Here is a 22,074-nt window from a genome sequence, read left to right as displayed (position 1 = left end):
AGAGGTGAAAAGAGCTTGAACTAAAGGTAGTTATATAAATTGACTTATGAGAAGAATTGACTATAAGAAATGGTGTGAAGGTAGAAACAGCAAGATTTGACAAGTAATTATATACATAGGGCAAAAGAGAATGAAAAGGCCAGGTTGATGCTAAGATTATAAACCTGAAAAATTGTTAAGATGAAGGCTCATAGGACATTTTGGAAGAGGGAAGATTAGGGAAGGGAGGAGAAAAGAGTCAGTTTTTATGCATACTGAGTTTGAGATGTTTCCAGGATGAGCAGTTAAAAATGTTTAATAGGTAATTGGAAGTACAGGAGGTACAAATTCAAGGGAAAAACTGGGCCTCCAATTAAGATCCATGAGTCATCTACATAAAAATGATAGTTCAACCCATGGGAACTTATGAGATTTTCTAGAGAGAATGCTATAGAGGGAGGAAGGGAAAAAACGAGAAAACTTAGGACAGAACATTGGAGAACACTATAATTAAGATATATGACATGGATCATAATTCAGCAAAGGAGGTTGAAAAGGAACATTCAGGCACTCCAGAGGCAAATCAGGAAAGAATTGTTTCTTAAAAACATAGGGAAGAAAGAGTATCCAGGAAGAGAATATACTCCACACAATAAAATGTAGCATATAGATTAAGAAGGATGAGAACTGAGAAAACACCACCAGATATGACATTTGAGAGTTTATTGGACTTAGCAGTTCCAGTTGAGTAATGATGTCTGAAATCAGATTGCAAAAAAGTTGAGAAGCTCGTGGGAGGGGAAGAAGTCAAGGTGCCAGTGTAGGCAATATTTTCAAGGAATTTGGAAGAAAAACAGAATGGAAAATTAAAGTTTGAGAAGATGTCAGGGTCTAGGGAATTTATTTTAAGTTGGGGGAGACAGTATATTTGAAAGCATTAAGAAAGATGATAGTGAGAGGAGGAAGATTCAAAAGAGAAGGTAATGCAAACTACTGGAAAAAATGAAAGGAGAAAGGAAAAATTACAAATGTTGAGGGATTGTATTTGCAAAAAAGGAGAAGGGCAAATACTTTGTCAAGACTGGGAGAAAGGAGAAAGGTGTGGGAAATGATGTAAAAGGGTTTTGAAATGAAGAGAATGGGAAAATAGGAAGCTTGAACTGAATGGCCTCAATTTTCTTAGTAATATAAAAGATTAGCACCTTGGCTTAAGATGAGAGAAGTAGGGGATAGCTTGAGGAGGAAAGAGAACTTTTGGAACAGCTTCAACAAGGAATGAGGTAAAGACTTGCCTTGCTGTTTTGAGCACACAGCTGAGATTGGATAACGTGATTTTCTAATGTACCCACTCAGCGTGGTTGTGAGATTTCTTCCTCTTAAATTCAGTGACTCATAAATAGGAACAAAGGTGGTAAGTGGGAAGAAAATAATCCAGAACTGAGATTGGATAACAGATGAGTGGCAGTAGGACAAGGATGCAAGAGATTTGAGAATAGAGTATAATATACAATAGAAATGGTTAGCTTTTGGGTTGAGATTGAGGGAAAATGAAGTCAGAGTAGGAGGAAAGTACTGAGAAATGGAGGAAATGGAGGTTTCAGTGAGATTCAAGAACAGATTTAGGAGGCGTAGGATTTGGGGAAAGGTGGAACCATAGGATGTTGCTACAACTAGATGGCACCATAGTGCATAGAGTGCTAGACTGCTAGAGTGATGAAGACTTACCTTCCTGAGTTTAAATCGAGCCTTGGACACTTACTACTGTGTGTCACTTAACCCTGTTTGTCTCAGTTTCCTCATCTGTAAAAAGAGCTACAGAAGGAAATGGCAAATCACTCCAGTGTTTCTGCCAAGAAAAAATTAAATAGGATTATAAAGAAGCAAACCTGTCTGAAGAGACTGAACCATAGGGAAATGTCTCTCTAAGAATGCAGATGTTAAATGACTGGGAGCTGTGTCTTATCTTAACTTGAGATCACACACACTCACCTTACCTTCAATCTCTTGGCTTTCAGGATTCTATATGCAGTGAGCATTTAATAAGCATTTGCCCTTACCACAGCCCAAGATGGCATTAGAACCCTTAGACAGATGAGTAAATTGCACAAGTGTTCTGTTTCTAGGCAATTGGTGCATGATAGGTAGTTTTGTGGTAGCCTTTACTGAACAGAGAGATTATGCTTGCATCCTGGAAATTGCCAACATCCTGAGGAACTCTCTCTAGAACAATACAGGATTCAGAGTGCATTGAGGGGGGAAGAAGGAAGAGGTGTGGATCTCAAGGTAGCTTGCACTATGTGCCGATCCTGCTTTGAAATATTTGTATAACAATGTAATTAGAGTGAAATAAGCATTAAAAAGAGGCAGTTGTGAGATTTTTAAAAGAACAAAAACCATGGGAAGAATGTGTATGTATATATGTATGTGCATGAATGCCTGTGGGGTGTGTGTGTGTGTGTGTGTGTGTGTGTGTGTGTGTGGTCCAAGGAGGGACCTGCCACCCATTTAGGTTGTTAAAGGCTGTTTGTCTGTACATATGATCATCAGATTATGTTTAACAATTGCCGAGCTACTTCCTTCTATTTCTGCAAAAAGTCTCTATGCATTCTTATACAAACACTAATGAGAGAGGCACCAATGGGCATATATTGAAATGATCTCTAGTCCTTGTCAGAGCGACCTGGAGGTCATTTTCTGGCTTTGCTGCTAACTTTGATTCAGTTTCTTCACCTCTCTAGGTCTCAATTGTTTCTTCTGTAAAATGAAGGAATTGGATGAGATGATGATTAGGGTTCCTTCCAACTCAAATATTCTATCACATCTGTGTGGGTGGAAAGAGAGACCCACAAGTCTAATCATCTTGATTCATTTATCCTAAGACTTTCTCTTTAGAGGGAAAGTAGGATCACTATGTCTTAGAGAAGCTAGGAGATATTGCTTAAGTTAACTTAAAAAAATATAGTAGTTTAAAATAATTTTAGTACTTTGTTGCCATGGCAACCACCTCCCTTTGCAAAGAGAAGGAAAGTCTTATGGGGGAAATAGAAAGCAAGGGGAAAGAGATGGAGAGGAAGCTGACAGCTGGTTCTGGAAAGAAATTTAAATGGGAAGGGAAGAGAAGGGAAAGGAAGGGAAGGGAAAAGGAGGAGAGGGGAGAATGATTACTGAACTAGAGTTACCAAATGACATGTATCAGCCAAATAGACAAATATGGAGAGGGAAGTTGAGGGAGAGGTTACCCATCATTAGCAAGTAACATGCCCACAAATTCCTATCCTCTGTTTCTTCCTCTAGGAGAGGTAGGTCTGCTGAAATAGTTAAAGAGTAGCTTAGAGAATGGAGGAAGAGAGAGAAACAACTGAGAGGTAACAGAAAGCAGAGTACATAGAAGGATAGAAAGATCCTGTGTTCCTTTTTCATTTGTAACTTTAATTCTGCTCCCCACCCCAATTTTAAAGGATTGCTTATACCTACTCTGTATCTTTTTTCCTCTGGATTTTAAGTATAGTAGAAAAGAATCTTTTACATCTTGATTTACCTTCTCCACAGATTTATCCTCCTCCCCAGCCCTTTCCTTCTTTTATTCGCTAAGGATAAAGTGACAAATATTTAGGTGGAGGGAAAGAAGGGGTAGTTTTCAGGATTGGGGCTGGGGTGAATGGTGAATCAAAAGGAAAGATAAAAAAGAGTTAACAGAAAGAGAGAGAAGAGTCAATACCAAGTTAGAAGGAGCATACAGAGAGACAAAGTCAGTGAAAACAAGATCTAGAAAGAAGTGGAGCATGGAAGGAGGGAGCCCCAGGATGTGAAAGAGTGGGATTGACAGCAAAGCAGAGGAAGAGAACAGGAAGCCTCTGATGTGTGGGGAATTTTCTGCTGAGCAATTAAAGATGTGGGAGCTGAGATGAAGGAAGAACTTGAATGTGTCATCCAAAATGGCCTTGGAAGTTGGCAGGGCACCACAAACTTCCCAACTTGGCAGCAACACATTGACTGCGTCAGAGGAAAGAGAAGCAGCATGTAGAAATACTAGCAGGATTATGCCATTCTGTGTGATTATTAGGCACTATATATAGGCACTTGATACTAGCAAAGGGACCTACACTGATTATTCCCAACAGAAAACTGAGCAAAGATGATGGGTACTCTGATGCCCATTTTACTGCTGAGGAAACTGAATGCCAAAAATGTCAGATGTCTGAGTGAAGGGACCAAAGCAGATGAATACAAAGAACTCGTCATATCACTTTTGTGCTGTCTCATATCATGCTACCACAGGGAATGTCAGTTGATGTGATGCAGAGGCACCATGATGTAATTTTAAAGGACTCAGGTCTTGGAGGAAAGAGTAGGTAGACCAATTGGAGTGTACCTGCTCGCTTAAATAGCTCAGCACTTAACATCAGTTTTCTCATTTGTAATACATGGGTAATAGTATTTTGATTCTAAGATAGGTCATACCTAAAAATGATTTTTTGAAAGAATACTGTAGAAAATGATATAGAAAATATAGATATGGGTGGGAGAAGCTAGATGGCACAGTGAATAGAATATCAGACTTGAAATCAGGAGTCAGGAATACTTTTCTTCCTGAGTTCAAATCTGATCCCAGACACTTACTAGCTATGGCACTCTGGACAAGTCACTCAAATCTGCCTCAGTTTCCTCATCTGTATAGAGAAAGGAAATTGCAAACAACTCCAGTATCTTTGTCAAGAGAACCCCAAATGGGGTCATGGGCACAAGTGAAACAACTCAACAACATAGGTATAGATAAATATAGATCCAGAAATACAATGTAAAATGAAACTAATTATAGTGTTCACTTCCATCAAAATGTAACACACATCAATTGGATAAACCTGGATACAGTTTGGCAAGAACAGACACATATTCTGGCACATATCCTCATCCAGGAAAACTTGAGCAATCTTATTATTTAGCTCATGTATGCTACATTTTCTTCTGCTCCAGAAGCATGTTCTGCTTCTCAAATTCCCCCTATTAGATTTTAAGTTCCTTGAGTGCAAAATCATCCTTATCTTATTTATCTTTACATCTAGTCTAGTACCAGCATTCACTATTTATTGCACATAATACTATACATGTGGCACTCCACAAATGTTCATTGAATGAATTAATCAAGGAACATCAAAGGTATCTGAACTCTCTGGAAGAGATGGAAAAGGCAGTTTGAGTTAAGGCCTGTTTCAACTTATCAACCAATTTATGAAGTACCTAGCATCTGTGGTACTTAGTGTTAGGGGATTTAAAGAGAAAACAAGACATATAACTCCTTCCTTCAAGATGCTTATAGTCTAATAGGAAGGAAAGACAAATGTACTTCAGGAATAAGGATTAAAACTATGATTTCATTGATATGAATGGAGGAAACTCCCTCTGCCAGTGTAGGTGGGTATCTTCACTATAACCTATAGATTGAATTGTTTTTCCTGCTCCTTCCCCCTCCCTCACCTTCACCCTCACTTCTCACATACCCCTATCCAGAATATTCTTATGTGTCTGGTGAAGGCCAGCTCTTTCCAGGAGTTATCTCAAACAATTCTAACTCAAATAACTACATAACAAATTAGAATAAGATAAACCTATCTAAGAGGCTTAAATAGTGGTATGAGAAATTTTAAAGCTGAGGTCACTTGTAGCTGGAGGATCAGGGAAGACTTCAGGAAGGAGGTGGCAGTTTATCTGGATTTTAATTAGCAAGGAAGGATTTCAACACAGAGAAGGTGGATGGCTTAATGAGAAGGGAAGAGATCATTTCAGACAGTGTGAACAAATCTTGGGTGTGAGAAAATGTAAGGGGAGAGGGGGCAGCTTAGCAATTAGCCCAGATTAATTTAAATATAGAGTTAGTGAATAGAAATGACCAAAAAAAAAAAAGTTCTAACACAAAGATAGCTTGGAGTTTGATTGTGAAGAATCTTGAAAGTTTAAATTCCATAATGAATGGGGATCTACTGGAAGTTTTTTGTTTGATTTTGGTGTATGAGGTTGGGATGCTATAAGAAGATTAGTGTGGGTAGTAAGTATAAAGGATAGTTTAGAGAGACGATAGAAAGACCGGTTAGAAATTTCTTATGCCAGTCCTTAGTAGGAGTAAGAGTAGAAAGGAGGGGGTGAATGAGTGGGATAATGTTGAGTTAGAATCAGATGGGACTTTTCAGCTACTTTCTACTTTGTAATATTTCTGTTCTTAAATTAAGAGAGAAGAGACATCAGCCTGGGGGTGTAGCATTTACCTAGACTTGGTAAACAACCTGAAATTAGCATCTTGTACTTGACAGCATGTTGATCTGAGAGCCCTGGAAGACAGAAGTAAACACTTTGGGGAATATCTCACAGCCACCTAAGACTTGTTTTGTTACCAAAGTGAATCTGTGGTAGACAATCTGTTATTGGTGTGATACATGAGACAAATTGAGTTCATGTCCAGAGCTAGCAATAAATTTCCTGTAGTCAAAGTTATTTAAAAAAAAAATTATTAGTGCAGTGAATTTGGAATCAAGGAGTATGGATTTGAATTCTGTCTTTGCCATTTACTACCTTTTTGACTGGTGACTTTTCATGTAACCTTAGAGCCTCAGTGTCCTCATCTGTAAAATGAAGGGGTTAGACTAGATCGTCTCTTTGACCCTTCCAGCTCTAAACATATGATCCTATGGTAATTTTTATAAAACTTACACTCTTTTCAAAACTTTTCCCTTATCATTCCCTGATCTCAGTGTTTCCCACTGATCAACATGTGTCCATAAGGAACCTTTTTGTGCAGTTTAATGGCCCTTGTTTCTATTTACGTGATGTCACTGGTATAGAGATTTTAAAAGCTAAACAGAGGAGTTTAGATATTCTAGAGGCCATAGAAAGTCATTGAAGTTGATTGAAAAAGGGAAGCAAAGAGAGTAATTAGGTGATTTTGCTATCATCTGGGTGATGAAGGCCTGGTCTAAGGTACTATCTCTGCTAGTAGAATAAAGGATTTGGAAATCCTCAGAAAAACTTGAGAAAGTGAAAATAATACCGTAGAGGTGAAATTAATGTTGAGGTTAGAGAAAAGTATGGAAGAGAAGATTTAAGGAGAAATATAATGAGTTCCATTTTGGACATGTTGAATTTGAGATGTTAATGGGACATCCAATGTCCAGTTGAAATGTCCGAAAGGCAAATGGAACTATGAGACTGAAGTTCAAGAGGAAGTCCTGGGGATAGATATTTAGATCATCTACAGAGGTGAGAATTCAATTTATGGGGACTGATGAGATTATGGAGAAGGTATTTAGGGAAAGAATAAGATAAAACTTTGAAGAACATCTATAGTTGGGGGGTGTGATATAGCTATGCAGCACATACATCAAGATATATTAAAATTGAAAAAAAAAGGCCATTAGATTTGGCAATTGAGAAATCATTTGTAGCTTTGAAGAGAACAGTTTTTGGTTGATTGATAAGGTCAGAAGGCAGATTGCAATGGAAATTATAATTAGAAGGCAAAAATTCTGCCATATGTCAAAGGACACAATTTCTCACAGATTCCTTATGCAGCCAATAGAAAAGATAACTTTCTGGAACAATTCATAAGACAGAATTTGAATTTAAGCTCTCCTCACTTTAAATCCAGTGTTCTTTCCACGTTCTCTAATTAAAATATATTTCTCACACACACACACACACACACACACACACACACACACACATGAAATGAGTCAGATTAACCTTGTTGTAACTTTTATTTGATCATAACACTAAATTCAGTTCGTTCTCCATTCAGTTCAGTTTTTGAAGCCCTTGGTTCTATAACATGGTCATCTGCTTCCCAACGTAAACCTAGAAGAGACACTGCTCACAGGGAAGAAAAGGAATTGTTAATCATAGGGGAACAGTTGGTACTTTCTTCATTTTATATCTTGCATAAGAAAAGCAGAGTAAAGTGGTTCAAAGGTCAAAAGTAAAACCTGTTATCCACCTATATTTTTAGAAATTTTGTTATGGGCTTGATAAAATTAATAACATGCCAGTTGTAACACTTGAGTTGTAGATTTTCTCTCATTCTAATTCTAATTCTAATTGATCAGATAGATTCTGTAAACTTTGGCATATCCTTGATAAATAAGACTTCCATTGTATTATGCTCTAAGCTTACTGAGGCCAGGCATCAGTGGTTGGTTGTTTGAAGCATCTATTTTTGCTAACACAAGGGATGTTAATTTTGCAATTTCTGCAATTGAAACAGATTCACAACTAAAAATAATTTGTACTGTTCCATGAGTGGGGAAAAGGAAAAAGGAATGATTTAGGAACTGGCAGCACAAAGCTCCTTACGCAAAGCACCACAACTTTATCCTCAGCCAACATTGGGTGTCTTTGTGTTCTTCCATCTATTCTGTGCTGAATCCACCCAAAGTGGTTTCCCCCTAGCAGTAGAATGATGAAGAATTCTAACCCATTCCTTGCAGTAATGGCTCTCAACACCAAGCAAAGATGATACATTCTCTCTTATTCCTTCCCTGAAGAGTATTTTTCTCTGAGGCCCTTCTGGAAACTTTCCCACATTGACTCTTTTCTTCCCACACAGGACCTCTTTGTTTATGTTTTAGTCAAAATAAGAAAATGTCAAGAAGCCTAGAGAGGCTTATGCTGACCTGAAACAGTCCTGCTATCTCAATCCTTCCTTCCTTCCTTCCTCTTCTTCCTTTGCTCCTTGATAGGGTGATATAATGAAAGGAATATTGAATTAGCTGTACAGAGATCTAGCTCAGATTCTTCAGCTTTCTAGCTATGTGACCTTTAGCAAATCACTTCCTCTCAGGACTTTGAGCAAATCTGGGACTTCAATTTCCTTAAGTGTAAATGATGGAGTTGAACTGAGTGTTCCCTTTCAGCTTTAGAATTTTGTGAGTCTATTAGGTCTTCAGATCTTCTCTAATGTCATGTAGAATGTTCTTCACTTAGTTCTGAATGAGAGTTGGAGAGATCAAGGAGGGTAGGGCACCAGGTGGCCAAGAATATCAGTGAATCATAGAATGTTGGCATTTGAAAGAACCTTGGAGATTTTCTCATTCTATAGATTCACATTGATTAACGTATTATGTGTCAACACTGGAGATATAAAGACACAGGTGAAGTTGTCCTGCCCTCAAGGAGCTGACTTCCTATAGGAAACTAAAGTCTAGAGAGAAATATGACTCGTTTGAAATCTTACAGCTAGAGAGTGACTTAATTACAATGTAAATCTCCTGATTTGTAGAGCCAACATCATTCTCCTAAAACCTTGACAAGTCACTAAGCAAATCTTCTGGAGCCAGGTTGAAATGCCCAGCAGAAAGTTGCTACTATTTCAAAATTGTTCCCAGATCTCTGTAATAAGCAGAGTATCTTACAAGCCACTAGATGAGAGCCCCAAAGCACCCTGGGGCTGTCTACTTCTGCACTGGTCAGCCTTCCCCAAAGTCCTGGTGATTTTCCAGTTGCTACAGAACAATAAAATGCCTAGGTCATTACAAGGAGGCAGAGCCTAGTTTGTGCTGGTTTTCAAAGCTGAACTAAATCCTGATGAAGGGCTGAGGGTGAATTAGAAAGAAAATGTAAATTTGAATGGTGTATATATGTCCAATCTTTTTAATCTACTGAATATGAATAGTTTGCAGCCTCTGATTCTTTCTCCAAATTAAACTCCAATATGAGTTTGGAAACACCAGATCAGGATTATCATTGATGACACTAATAAACAGATGGGGAGCAGATCCGGTCTCCGGATTTGCTCTACCTGGGAGTACTAGTGAGATCTTGGCTGCTGCTAGGATTTCATTTATAGAACTAAGGATATGAATTGTTTTGTTCACAGTGCTGCTGCTGTTACAGTAGCAGCATTATCTGAATTATGGGCTTTATTGGTGTGTAAGAACAAACACACACACACACACATAACTGGAAACCAGTTATGCTAAGCCTAAATAAGAGCATTTCTTCTACTCTCTTTTATCCCTTTATTTCTGTTTCCTTCTCCTCTCCCTTCTTTCTCTCTTTTTCCTTTCTTCCTTTTCACAGTCTCTTTTTAAATTCTTTTTTATCTCATACTCTACAATTTCTCCTCCCTCTCCCCCAACCCCACCTTCTTCTCCTTCCCAGGCCTTCTCTACTGTCCTCTACACCATTTCAGTTTCTTTCTCTTTCCTCTTTTCTCTTCCCCTGATTCACTTTTCCCTGCCATGTCTTCTGTTTTCTTCTGCTTCTCCTTTCTCTCTTTATATGACTCTTCTTCTCTCTTTACCTTCATTTGATCCTTTCTTTTGCCTCCTTTTTCTCTCACTTAATTCCTCTTGCTCCTTTCTCTCTCAAATCTCTTTTTGACTTTCTCTTCTTTTTCTCTCTTCAGTCTTCTTTCCAATCTCTTCCTATTTCTCCTCTTTTCCTTTCTCTCCCCTCTTTTCTCTTCAGTCCATTAGAATGCCATCAGCCTATTTCAATAAAGCAGTCAGGAAAAGTAACCCAGCAGGTCCTAAAGATAGCAGCATTCACATTTACATGACTTCTTATAAGGAGAAGAGGGAGGCAGCACCTTTGGGTTCCAGAATTGGAGAATTCCTAGTTCCCCAGAGGTTTAGCTAAAAACAAAAATTTCCTCACTCAAATCAATTAATATTTATTGGGTCTCTATAGAGTGTTATCACCTGAGCATTCAGAATGCAGACGAGGCTTTTGGGAGAACCTAAGGAGAGTGGCTAACATAATAAATGACCAGATGAAAACTCCCCTCTCTTTAAAGCTGTTTTTCAATAAGGAAGAAGGCTTTGACTTTGAATGCAGATAGCTACAGAGGCATGGTGATTCTCCCATGACAAATAATATTTTCTTAATTATTTGATGAGAAGGAGCTGCCAAATAGTCCTATCTATGAAAGAATATTTATAGTTGAGCCAGAATCAGCACTCCCATTCAAAAGAAAATGGAGGGGGGGAGGGGAAATGGAGAGAAGTCCTTACTGAGGATTTGAAAGTGACCCATTCCAGGCAAAAAAAAAAGTTCTCTGAAGCTTCAAAGTTCTCTGTTGCTTCAGAGAATAGTTCTGAACCTTTTTTGGGTCATGGACCTCTTTAATAAGGTCTGTGGAATTTTTTTCAGAATGTTATGGGCCAGAACTTGAAACAAGGTACTAAGTGGAATTGAGGAGACAATGGTTAAATCTAGTTTAGCATTGATTTAATCCTACAACAAATAATGGTTTCCTAGTGATATAGTGATTGATATATACTCAGTGTGGAGCATATGTACAGGGACTGAGAGCCACAGAGAAGAAGCTCTCAGGGCCAGACAAGCGAACTAGAAGCTCTTGGAGGTTGAGAAAGATTCATTTCATCATCCACCTATATGGTGGCTGGAGGCTGAAGCATAAACCTTTGGATTCAGAAGTCAGAGAAGGCAGGCAGGAGCTCAAGCTCTCAGAACCAAGTTGAGAGAGAGGCCTCTAAGAAAGCTAACCAGGCCCCAGGAAAGGAGACAAGACTTTGAAGGAGACAATAAAGAATTTGGACTTTAACACCTGGCTGGACTTGTGGTAGTTACTGAACTGAAAAAAAGGCTGCTCCCAGAGAACCCCAAGAAAACCGAACAAGAAAACATTACATTTTGGAGAGAACATTACAAAATAATATTTTCAAAGGCATAAATAAAATACAAAGCATTACAGAGAAAATGAATTATGTTGAAATGTAATAAACCAGGGTAGCTAGTTGGTGTAGTGGATAGAGCAACACCCCTGAAGTCAGGAGGACCTGAGTTCAAATTTGATCTCAGATATTTAACATTTCCTGGCTGTGTGACCCTGGGAAAGTCACTTAAACCCAATTGCCTCAGCAAAAAAATAAAAAAAAATAGAGTAAACCAGTTTCAAAAACTCAAAGGTTAAGAATTCCTGCTGAGTTAGGAGAACTATGTGATTTTAAGTAAGGTTATTTCCCTTTTCTGTGCCTTAATTCTCTCATTTGTAATATGGAGAGAAAGTGGTCAAAATCTGATTTCCAAGTTTCTTTCTACCTCTGACATAATAAAGATGGTTAAGGTTTATAACTTTTTATACAGACTTTACATCAATGAATGATAATAGCTCTTATTTTTATAATGATTTAAGGTTTACAAAATACTTTCCTCATAGGAGGCCTGTGACATAAACATGTGGGTAGATAAGTGTGCAAGGAGAGGCAGAGGCACTCGATTTTAATTTTTTACTCACCACTATGCCTCTGGTAATTGAGAAATTATTTTTCTGTGGCACAATGGATGCAAGGACTTATACTAGTCTTTGTATGACTTTTTAATTGATTCTCAATCCCTGGTTACTTAGCTCAGTGAATTAGAACATGATTTTTTAAAAAATAACTTTTTATTGACAGTACATATGCATGGGTAGTTTTTTACAACATTATCCCTTGCACTCACTTCTGTTCCGACTTTTCCCTTCCCTCCCTCCACCCCCTCCCCTAGATGGCAAGCAGTCTTAGACATATTAAATATGTTATAGTATATCCTAGATACAATATATGTGTGTAGAACCTAACAGTTCTCTTGTTACACAGGAAGAACTGGATTCAGAAGGTAAAAATAACCTGAGAAGAAAAACAAAAATGCAAGCAGTTAACACTTATTTCCCAGTTGCAGAACATGATTTTTAAGAGGCCAAGCCCAAAGGCCTGATTATTTAGGGACAATCAGCTTTATTCCCACAAATACAGGCTACATCTCTGGTTGTCTTATACTTTGATTCTGTTCATCATTAGAAAAATAGTAACATAAAAATGCGGATATGGCTTAGTACAAAATCATTGCAGCTCCTAGAGAAGTAATGGAAAAAATATATCCTCTCAATAGTAAGCCTTTTCAGAGGAGACTATGCCATATAAAGATCAAGTGAAGGAACTAGAGATATTTAACCTAAAGAAAAATAAAAGAGATGTGACAGCTATTATGTAGAAAAAGATGTAAAAAAGAAAGTTAATTTGGAAAAAATTAAATTTTAAATTAATCAAGTACTTTTCAATTTTTCATGTAACAAAAAAATCTATTTTCTCTCCTAAATCTCTTCATTGAAAAGAAAAGAAAGAAATATGAACACAGCAAATACTCAGTCACAAAGCAAATTCTAAGAGAAAACTTCTTACCAGGGCTATCCAAATGTGAAAAGAATTGCTTCAGGAGGCAATAGCTTCCCCATCTTTGCAAGATTTCAAATGCAGGAAATAGAGCCACCTGTCAGAAATGTGGTGGAAGGAACTCCTATTCAGATATGGGTTGGACTTCATGGTCTCCAAGACCATTCTCACTTTGAGGTGTATGATTCTATGTCAGTCATGTCAAATTCAATATAAGATTATTATTAGAGTATTGTAAAAAATGGAAGAGGGATAAGAGTATCATATGGGAAAGGGAGATAGAAATTAGGAGATTGACCTTGCTAAAACAGAAGGGATCTGATGTGGATGAGTGAAAAGTAGGTAGGCAGGACCAAATTGTGGGGGGACTAGGATGCCAGCTCTCTCTCTACTTTTGGCTTCTCTTTCTGACAATTTTCCCTTCACTTTTGCCATTCCAGGCATATGTACCTTTCCAGTTTTCCACTATCCTTACTGGGAAAGTTCACTTCTTCTGTGAAATTCTGCTCATGGATTTAATTGATGAGGTCACTTTCAAGGGGGACCTAATGCATAGATTTGTCAAATTTCATTCATTTTTGCCAGAGGTTTAAAAATAAAGCCTTATCATCCCCAACTCATGTGTACCTGGGGGAAGCAGCAGATAGATACCTATAAAAACTCCTGTGACAGGAGTTCTTAACCTGTAATGCATTGGCTATAGATAAATTCCAGGTGGTTTGTGAATTTAAGGGAAAAAATTTACATCTTTCAATATAGTTCACATTTTGGAGAGAACATTACAAAATAATATTTTCAAAGGCATAAATAAAATACAAAGCATTACAGAGAAAATGAATTATGTTGAAATATAATAAACCAGGGCAGTTTTATTCTGAGAAGTGGTCCATAGGTTTCACCCTATTGCCAGAGACACTCAGGACACACAAAAAAATTAAGCTCTTCTAGATTAGAGGGAATAATTTTTTTATAATATCTGCCATAAAACCCAAGTTCGATGTCCATAAAAAATCAGCACCTAAAGACTCTTGTTCATATTATATAGTTCTACCTAACATATATATTGAAACTTTTCTTCCACCTAAACCTTCTCAGTTCCTCTCTGGATATTCATATGCTATCCATTCTTCCAGAACCAATTGATCAATAAGAATTTATTAAGCATCTACTACAGTCTGACAGTGCTAAGTGCCAGTAACACAAATATAAAAGTCAAGTATTCCCTACTTTTCAAGGTATTTGCATTCTAATGGCAGAGACATGTATATATCAGAATATATATATACGTGCATGTATCTGTGTATATATAACACATACATACATATATATCTATAAATACATATACATATGTGTTTGTGTGTGTGTATATATATATGACATATAAGTACATTCTTTGTCTGTCTTTCTCTCTCTGTCTCTGCCTCTCTCCGTCTCTATCTCTTTTGTTTCTCTGCATTTCTCCGTGTCTTTCTGTCTCACTCTATCTCTTTATTTCTCTGTCTCTCTCTCCCTTTCTCTCTGACTCTATCTCTCTCTCCCTCTCTCTCTATCTACAAAACATATACAAAGTACTATCCAGCAGCTGGGAGGACCAGGACAGGTTTCTTACAATAAGGGTTGCTTGAATTGCATCATAAAGAAAATCTGGGTTCCCAGGAGATAGGAATGAGGAGGAAGTACATTCGAGGCAGGATGGACATGGTGTGAAGGTAGGACCTGGAGCCTTGAGTGTGAGAAACACAAATAGGCCAGTATAGAGAAGAATCCAAATTCTTCCATGAAGCATTTTTCAACTCTTCCAGTCCATACTGCTCTCTTTCTCTATAGTCCTATAACACTTAGGGTAGCTATACATTAATTCTCTAAGTTCTATTATGTAACTGTTTTGAAATCTTTTACTGTTCTTTAATTGTGTTTATTATATCTAGGTAACTCAGTAGAGTCAGAAAGAACTAGATCAAATCCTCAGATACTTACCAGCTGTGTAATCCTGAACAAGTCACTTAACCCTGTTTGCCTCAGTTTCTTCATCTTTAAAATGAAGGAGTTAGACTAGATGACCACTAACACACTTGTCTGGCTCTAAATCAGTGATTCTGTGTATCCCACACTGTGCCTGGCATTGTGTTAAATACATAACAGATGTTCAATACATACTTGTGAATTATCGAGAAGATAGGATGCTGGGCAGAGAGAAGGAAGCCTGTATATCCTCCACCTAGATTCTAAAGTTCATGAAGACAGAGAGCATGTCTTACATAAACTTTTTCTCTTCCTAAGGACTTAGACATATTTTGCATGTAGTAAATGTTTGACAGATAGCTTCTTTCAGGTAGTCACATTCCTAGGCTACCATTCTTCACCTGGTGTTAATTATCTGACATGCTAGTTTGATAATAATAATAACTAAAATTTATGTAGTACTAAAAAGTTTGCAAAATGGTTTACAACAGTTCTCATATGATCCTCACAACAATGCTGAGAAGCAGATGCTTTTATTATCTCCATTTTTTTAAAATGGGAAACTGAGACAGAGGTTAAATGACTTGCCTACAGTCACATAATTAGGTAAGTATCTGAGACCAGATTTGAACTCTATTCACTAAATCAGCCTGGCTGCCCAGACATTGGTTAATGTGGAACATACAGTCAAGGGTTTGTGTATGGACAATAGTCAGGATTAAGATTCCCCCAGAAGGCAACTAGGCATTTTTCCTACTGACTTACAGAGAAATTTGAACTTTTTGCATTTAAAGAAGTGTAAAAAAGGGAATATGGAGGCTAGAAAGTCTACTTAAAAGTCCCCAAATGGGATTGTGCCCAGCTTTGTTGGCCAAGATAGACTTGACCTACAAATAGCTAGGAAAATGTACAGAACTCTTAAGATTCCTTTCCTGTGACCTATTTTACTAAAGTTAAATTGCATGGAACTTTATTACTGCTACAGTAATAACAATTAATGAAGAAGATATCTTCCAACAACAGACTTTGAAATCATAAATTTTATCATTCAAAAGTAACATAGGATGCTTAAATTATCAGTTACAAGGGTCTGATGCCCTCATCTTACAGATAGGGAAACTGAGGCTCAGAGAGATTAAAATGTCACAGAAGTAGTAACAGACCAGGAATCAAACTTAATTCCTTTGATATTACCACACTAGCCCCCAGTGTATTGCTTCCCTGAAGTATTCAGAAGCATCTTTTCCTTCTCTGAATTTATCACAGATTGCAGCTTTCTGGCTCTCATAATATCTCTGTAAGATGCTTTTCTCAAGACAAACCCAAATCCCCAAGTAGCAACTTAGCAGCCACCTAATTCTGTCCTAGAGATGTGCTCCCTCAACAGTAAGGCAGCTGGCTTCAGCAGAAAGCCCTCTCCCCATGTAAGACCAGACCCTGCCCTAGTTTCAAGAAGCCAGAGTTTCCTTGAACTGGCTCTCTCTCATGTCTATTTTCCATCTATCATAGCAGGAGCCAGGTGGAAAAGCTGTGCCCAGCCTGGCTTTATTAAATAATGCTTCCTGTTAAAAAGAGGATATGATTTTTGTGATCTCAATATAGCAGAGAAGTGGATGTAGAGTGGGGGAAAAAAACCAAAACATTAGACTTGGAAACAAGGAGTATGGGTTCATGGCTGAGGAGTTCCATTTACTAACTGTGCGACTTTGGATGTCACTTAATTTTTTTCATTCCCGTTTCCTCATTTGTAAGGAGAGACACCACAAGGTCATTTAGCTTGTTGAATAGAAAGATTATTTCATTCTTTGCAGTTGAATACTTTGTACTCCCCATAGTTCCTGGCACAGAGTAAGTGATTAATATTTCTTGATTGATTGTGACAATCAAATGAGATAATGGACTCAACAGTTCTTTGTAAATCTTTTTTTTTTTTAATTTCTTATATATTTTTTACTTTTTCCTGCTTCTCCCTTTGGAAAAAAGAAAGTCTTCTAACAAATACACATAGAAATATTTACTACTAATAAAATTTTCATTATTTAATAATAATTAGTTATTCTCACACTTAAAGAAACTCATAGACTTAGAGCTAGAAGGGAACTTAATGGTTTTCAATGACCTTCAGTGATCATTCCCCCAATTTACAGATGAGGAAACTGAAGACCAGAAACTGAAGAACCAGAAGACTGGTTCACTGCTGGTCAGTGTCTGAGGCAGGAAAGAAGTTGAGTTTTGTGACTCCAAATCTTGTGCTCTATCCCCCTTCTCACATTGCCTGCTAATACTTAAATCTTCAAAGTGCTTTCACATAAGCGATCTCATATTGTTATTGTAACATTCCTATGCATTAATAGGACAGGCATGATTAGTGCCATTTTACAGAGATGACATGATCTTACCCAGGTCACCCAGCTGGTTTGGGGCAGAGCTGAAATGAGAACCTAGGTCTCCTGACTCCTTGTTCATCACTTTTTCTACCTGGTCTTCCAGTTTAAGAGTTCAGCCAGCCTTAGGTGATAGATCCTCTGGGTCACCTCTACAGTTGAGCTGTCACTTGTTCATAATATCATTCTTTTACCATCTGGAAAACCAGAAATCTAACAGAGAGAAAAAGGCTTTTTTTCTTCCTGTACTGAAAAGAATTCTTATTTAGCCTTTGTGTACAACCCCTGTGAATGATTGACCTCCTTGGGAATAATGGGAACTAGCCACGCATTTTCATTGGCTGAGAATGGGCCATTGTGACTTGGTGAGAATCAAATCAATGAGAGGAAGTCAAATATTATGTGAAATGTATCAGTGTTTCCTGTCTGTAATAACCTCCCCCTCACCTTTCCCCCTATCCCATACCACTTAATTCTTCCCCTTTTTGTGCAATTCATCAAATAATATTGTATTGCCTATATGTAAACTTTTTCTCCTCATTAGACAGTAATCTCCTTGAGAGCAAAATTTTTGTCTTATCTGAATTTTGTATCTCCCTTGGTGCCCATCCATCAGTGTTCTGCACATAGTAGGTACATAATTAATATTTCTTGAACTGAATCATAGGCTTTTTTAAAATCAGGCAAGAATCAGTTTCCCCCTACTATAGGCAAAACAACCTCCCTCTTCTACCGAATGATGGCCACCTATTTCAGCTAGGTAACCCCCTTTGAATCCTCCCTTCATTGTGTCTGTCTCTGATCTTTTCTTTATACATGGAATCTCTTTCACCCCTTCCTCACACTATGTTTTTGAGCTTTGTGAAATTCTGAGAACATATTATTGTAATACAACTTATGACTCCATAAATTCAGATAAACCACTTATCAAAACATACCCCATGAAATGTAGTTACTTAATATATTTGAGCTCACACTCATGATCCACTATGCTGCTCTGTCTAGTTCCTTAGGTTAACCTCATCTTTTCTCTAATTCAACTCTAATCTTACCTCTTAACTCTAAATTTACTACTAGGCTACTAACTCAACTCTTGACTGATGTGACCTCCCTGAGCTTCCTCTCCCCTCTAATTGGAGGATTGAAAGGTGGAATACCAAATTCTCCCCAAGGTCTTCCATTATAAAGATCAAAAACTGAACTTTTTGTCTCATTCTACTCTGCATCTTCTGTTTGCCTGATTTTAATTCCAAAGAACAAAATGTCCCCTTCCCAAACTTTCTAGTCTTCCCTGCCACCACTATTTTCTTGCCTCCATCCGTCTGTAGTCTCCCTCCTCCCCATTCCCCAGTAAACTTCTTGAAGGGAAGAACTGACTTTTTTTTTTATTCCTAGAGCTTAGCCCAGTATGGGCAAATAGTAGACATTTAATAAATGTTTACAGGATTGGGTTTAGTCACTAAGTAGAATCAATGTTTATTAAGTGCCTATTTTATGCCAGGCCCTGGGTCTTATAAGTCCTGATAATACAAAGAAAATGCTACACATTTTCTTTTAGAAATTGTTTTCCTCAGGACAACTCTTTAAAGTAGGTGATGCTGGCATTTTGACCCTTATTCTATAGATGAGAGATAGGGAGAAACAGAGAGAATGAGAGAAAGAGGGAGGGAGAGACAGAGGCAGAGAGAGTTTTCTAAAATAAATATGCATCATCAAAAAAAAAAATTCCCTCATTGGTTGCAAAAAAAAAAAAATTATGTCATTCTGCATCCCAAATTTATTACCTCTATTAGAGGTAGATAAGTTTTTATGATTTTTTTTTTTTATCATTGGTCCTCTGCATGGATGACCATTGTGTGGATCACAGTCTTTACAGATTTTCAAGCTGTTTCTCCTTATAGTGTTGTTGCTATTGTATAAATTGTTCCCCTGGTACTGCTGATTTCATTCTTGGTCAATTTATAAAAGTCATTCAGGTAGTGATGTTATAGCACAAATTGTTCTGGTCCTGCTCATCTCATTCTTAGTTTATAGCAGTCTTTCCTTATTTCCTTAAAGTCACCTATTTTCTCATTTCTTAAAAGCATAGTAGTGTTCTATCATATTCACATATCACAGTTTATCATATTATTTATTATATTTTTAATTGATGGGTATTCCTTAATTTCTAGTTTTGTTTGATATTTTGCCACCATAAGAAAATTGCTGTATAAATTTTTATATGTAAAGCAATTTTTCCTCCTTTTTGATCTCTTTTGAGTATTGGTCTAGCAGTGGCATAGCTAAGTTAAATGACTTGCCCTGTTTAGTAGCTTTTTATTTGTAATTCTAAATTGCTTTCCATTCTTAGGCCTATGCTGCCTCAGAGTGCCTGTTTCCCCACAGTCCCTCCAGCATTTATCACTTTCTCTTTTTTGTCATCTTTGCCAGTCTAATGGGGGGTGGGGAGAGTAGAAACTCACAATTATTTTAATTTATATTTATTTAACTAGTAGTGATAGGGATAGCCATCAAAAGGCTATTAGATAGCTTGAATTTCTTCTCTTGAGAATTTCCTATTTCTATTCTTAGGCAATTTATCAATTGGAAAATGGCTCTTATTCTTAAACACTTGAATTAGTTTATAATATATCTTGGAAATTAGATTTTTATTACAAAAACCCATTGCAAAGATCTCCCCTCCTCCCAATATTGTTTGTGCAAAAGCTTTTTAATTTTCTGCAATCTTCTCTGATCTTTTTTCTCCCTTATTTGGTGATGAACTTTTTTATCCCATAGCTAATTTTTTTTCTATCTTTATCTAATTTGTTTATGATGTGAACTTTTGTATCTAATGTAATTTATTTCTATCTTTATCTAATTTGTTTATGATGTGAACTTTTATATCTAAGTCATGTATCTGTTTGGAGCTTATCTTAGTATAAGGGGTAAGGTGACATTTTTTTCTGAACTGCAGTTCATTTTTCCCAGCGGTTTTGGATCACATAATCAGTCGCCAGGATCTTTGGGTTTACCAAATGTAAGGCTACTAGAATCATTTGCTTTTATATATTGTGTCCTTCATCTGTTCTTCTAATTGATCTCGCTTTATTATTTTAAAGTACCAAATTCTTTTGAGAATTACTGCTTTGTGATGCAGCTTAAGAGCTGGTCCGGCTAGATCTTTCATTCCAATTTTTTTTTTTCATTATTTCCCTTAAAATTCTTGCTCTTTTTTGCCTCTATATGAATTTCATTATTTTTTCTTCTAGTTCTACAAACCTTTTTCCCCCTGAGGCAATCGGGGTTAAGTGACTTGCCCAGGGTCACACAACCAGGAAGTGCTAGGTGTCTGAGGTCAGATTTGAACTCCTGACATCAGAGCTGGTGCTCTATCACTGCGCCCCCTAGCTGCCCCTACAAACCAGTTCTTTGGTAGTTTGGTATGGAATTGAGTAAGCAAACTGATTTCAGTAGTAGGGGCATTTTTGTTGCAATGACTCATCCTATCCATGAGCAAATGATATTTTTCCAATGGACCAGATGGAACTTTCTCAAAAAAAAAAAAAAATCTATGGAATAGAGTAGGTCAAACCTTAGGCTTGCGTCACGTGATCCCTATTCCCAGAGCAGAGCCGGGAGATCAGGTTTTAGGTTTCAGGAAGTCACATGATCTCTAGGCCTAGAGGTCTCTAAAGGTCAGACCCTAAGTCAGCTACAGGAAGTGATGTGACCCACAGGAAGCAGACAACATTGGTGACCATTGGTCAAGGATAGTTACTTCCTTTTAGTCTATCCAATGAAAAGGCTTGAGTCTTTCGCTTTTGAACCAGCTTTCCTGTCAGGTCCGCACATGTTGGGAGCTTAGAGTCCTCCTAGGTGTGCTTGGGCCTCTCCCTGCAGGGACTAAATAAATGCTTCCTCTTTGTATCTGAAAATGTCTCTGACTAGTTAATTTGGAAAGGAGGTCTAGCACCTGCCCCACACACTTTATTACTACAAATAGTGGCTTGTAGTTTTGTTTATATGGGTCTATATATCTGGAGAGGTAGACTCCCAAGTATTTTCAACATCAAGAGTCAGCCAAAATATAGTTGGGTTCTAATATGGGTTAGAGTTCTGTCTTCTGATAACTCACCTGTCTGATTCTGAATTTTTCTCAATATCTTCTTATTCATTTATTTATTCAAATAAGCATTTATTAACTACCTACTGTATTCAGGACACTGTGCTAGACCCAGATAAGCATTTATTAATCACCTACCATATTCAGGACACTGTGCTAGACCCAGATAAGCATTTATTAATCACCTACCATATTCAGGACACTGTGCTAGATCCAGATAAGAATTTATTAATCACCTATCATATTCAGGACACTGTACTAGATTCAAATAAGCATTTATTAATGACCTACCATATTCAGGATACTGTGCTAGACCCAGATAAGAATTTATTAATTACCTATCATATTCAGGACACTGTACTAGACTCAAATAAGCATTTATTAATCACCTACCATATTCAGGACACTGTACTAGATTCAAATAAGCATTTATTAACCACCTATCATATTTAGGACACTGTGCTAGACCCAAATAAGCATTTAT

At 37.3% G+C, this 22,074-nt stretch overlaps 1 protein-coding gene across 3 annotated transcripts in view; it reads left to right on the top strand.

Annotated features, from left to right (window-relative positions):
- MAPK4 (mitogen-activated protein kinase 4) overlaps positions 1–22,074 on the top strand; it is a 209,718-nt gene that overhangs the window by 110,422 nt on the left and 77,222 nt on the right. Inside the window, exon 1 of one of the 3 annotated variants that reach the window (XM_051969622.1) lies at positions 14,809–14,848. The exons of the other annotated variants lie outside the window; for them this stretch is intronic. The gene's annotated coding sequence lies outside the window, so the exon portion shown is untranslated. Of the gene's footprint in view, positions 1–14,808; positions 14,849–22,074 lie in introns of those variants that run through there. 3 annotated transcript variants of the gene reach the window in all.

This window comes from Antechinus flavipes, chromosome 1 (genome assembly GCF_016432865.1).
Source record: "Antechinus flavipes isolate AdamAnt ecotype Samford, QLD, Australia chromosome 1, AdamAnt_v2, whole genome shotgun sequence".
In the NCBI taxonomy this organism is placed as follows: Eukaryota; Metazoa; Chordata; class Mammalia; order Dasyuromorphia; family Dasyuridae; genus Antechinus; species Antechinus flavipes.
This window is presented reverse-complemented; position numbering and strand designations above follow the sequence as displayed.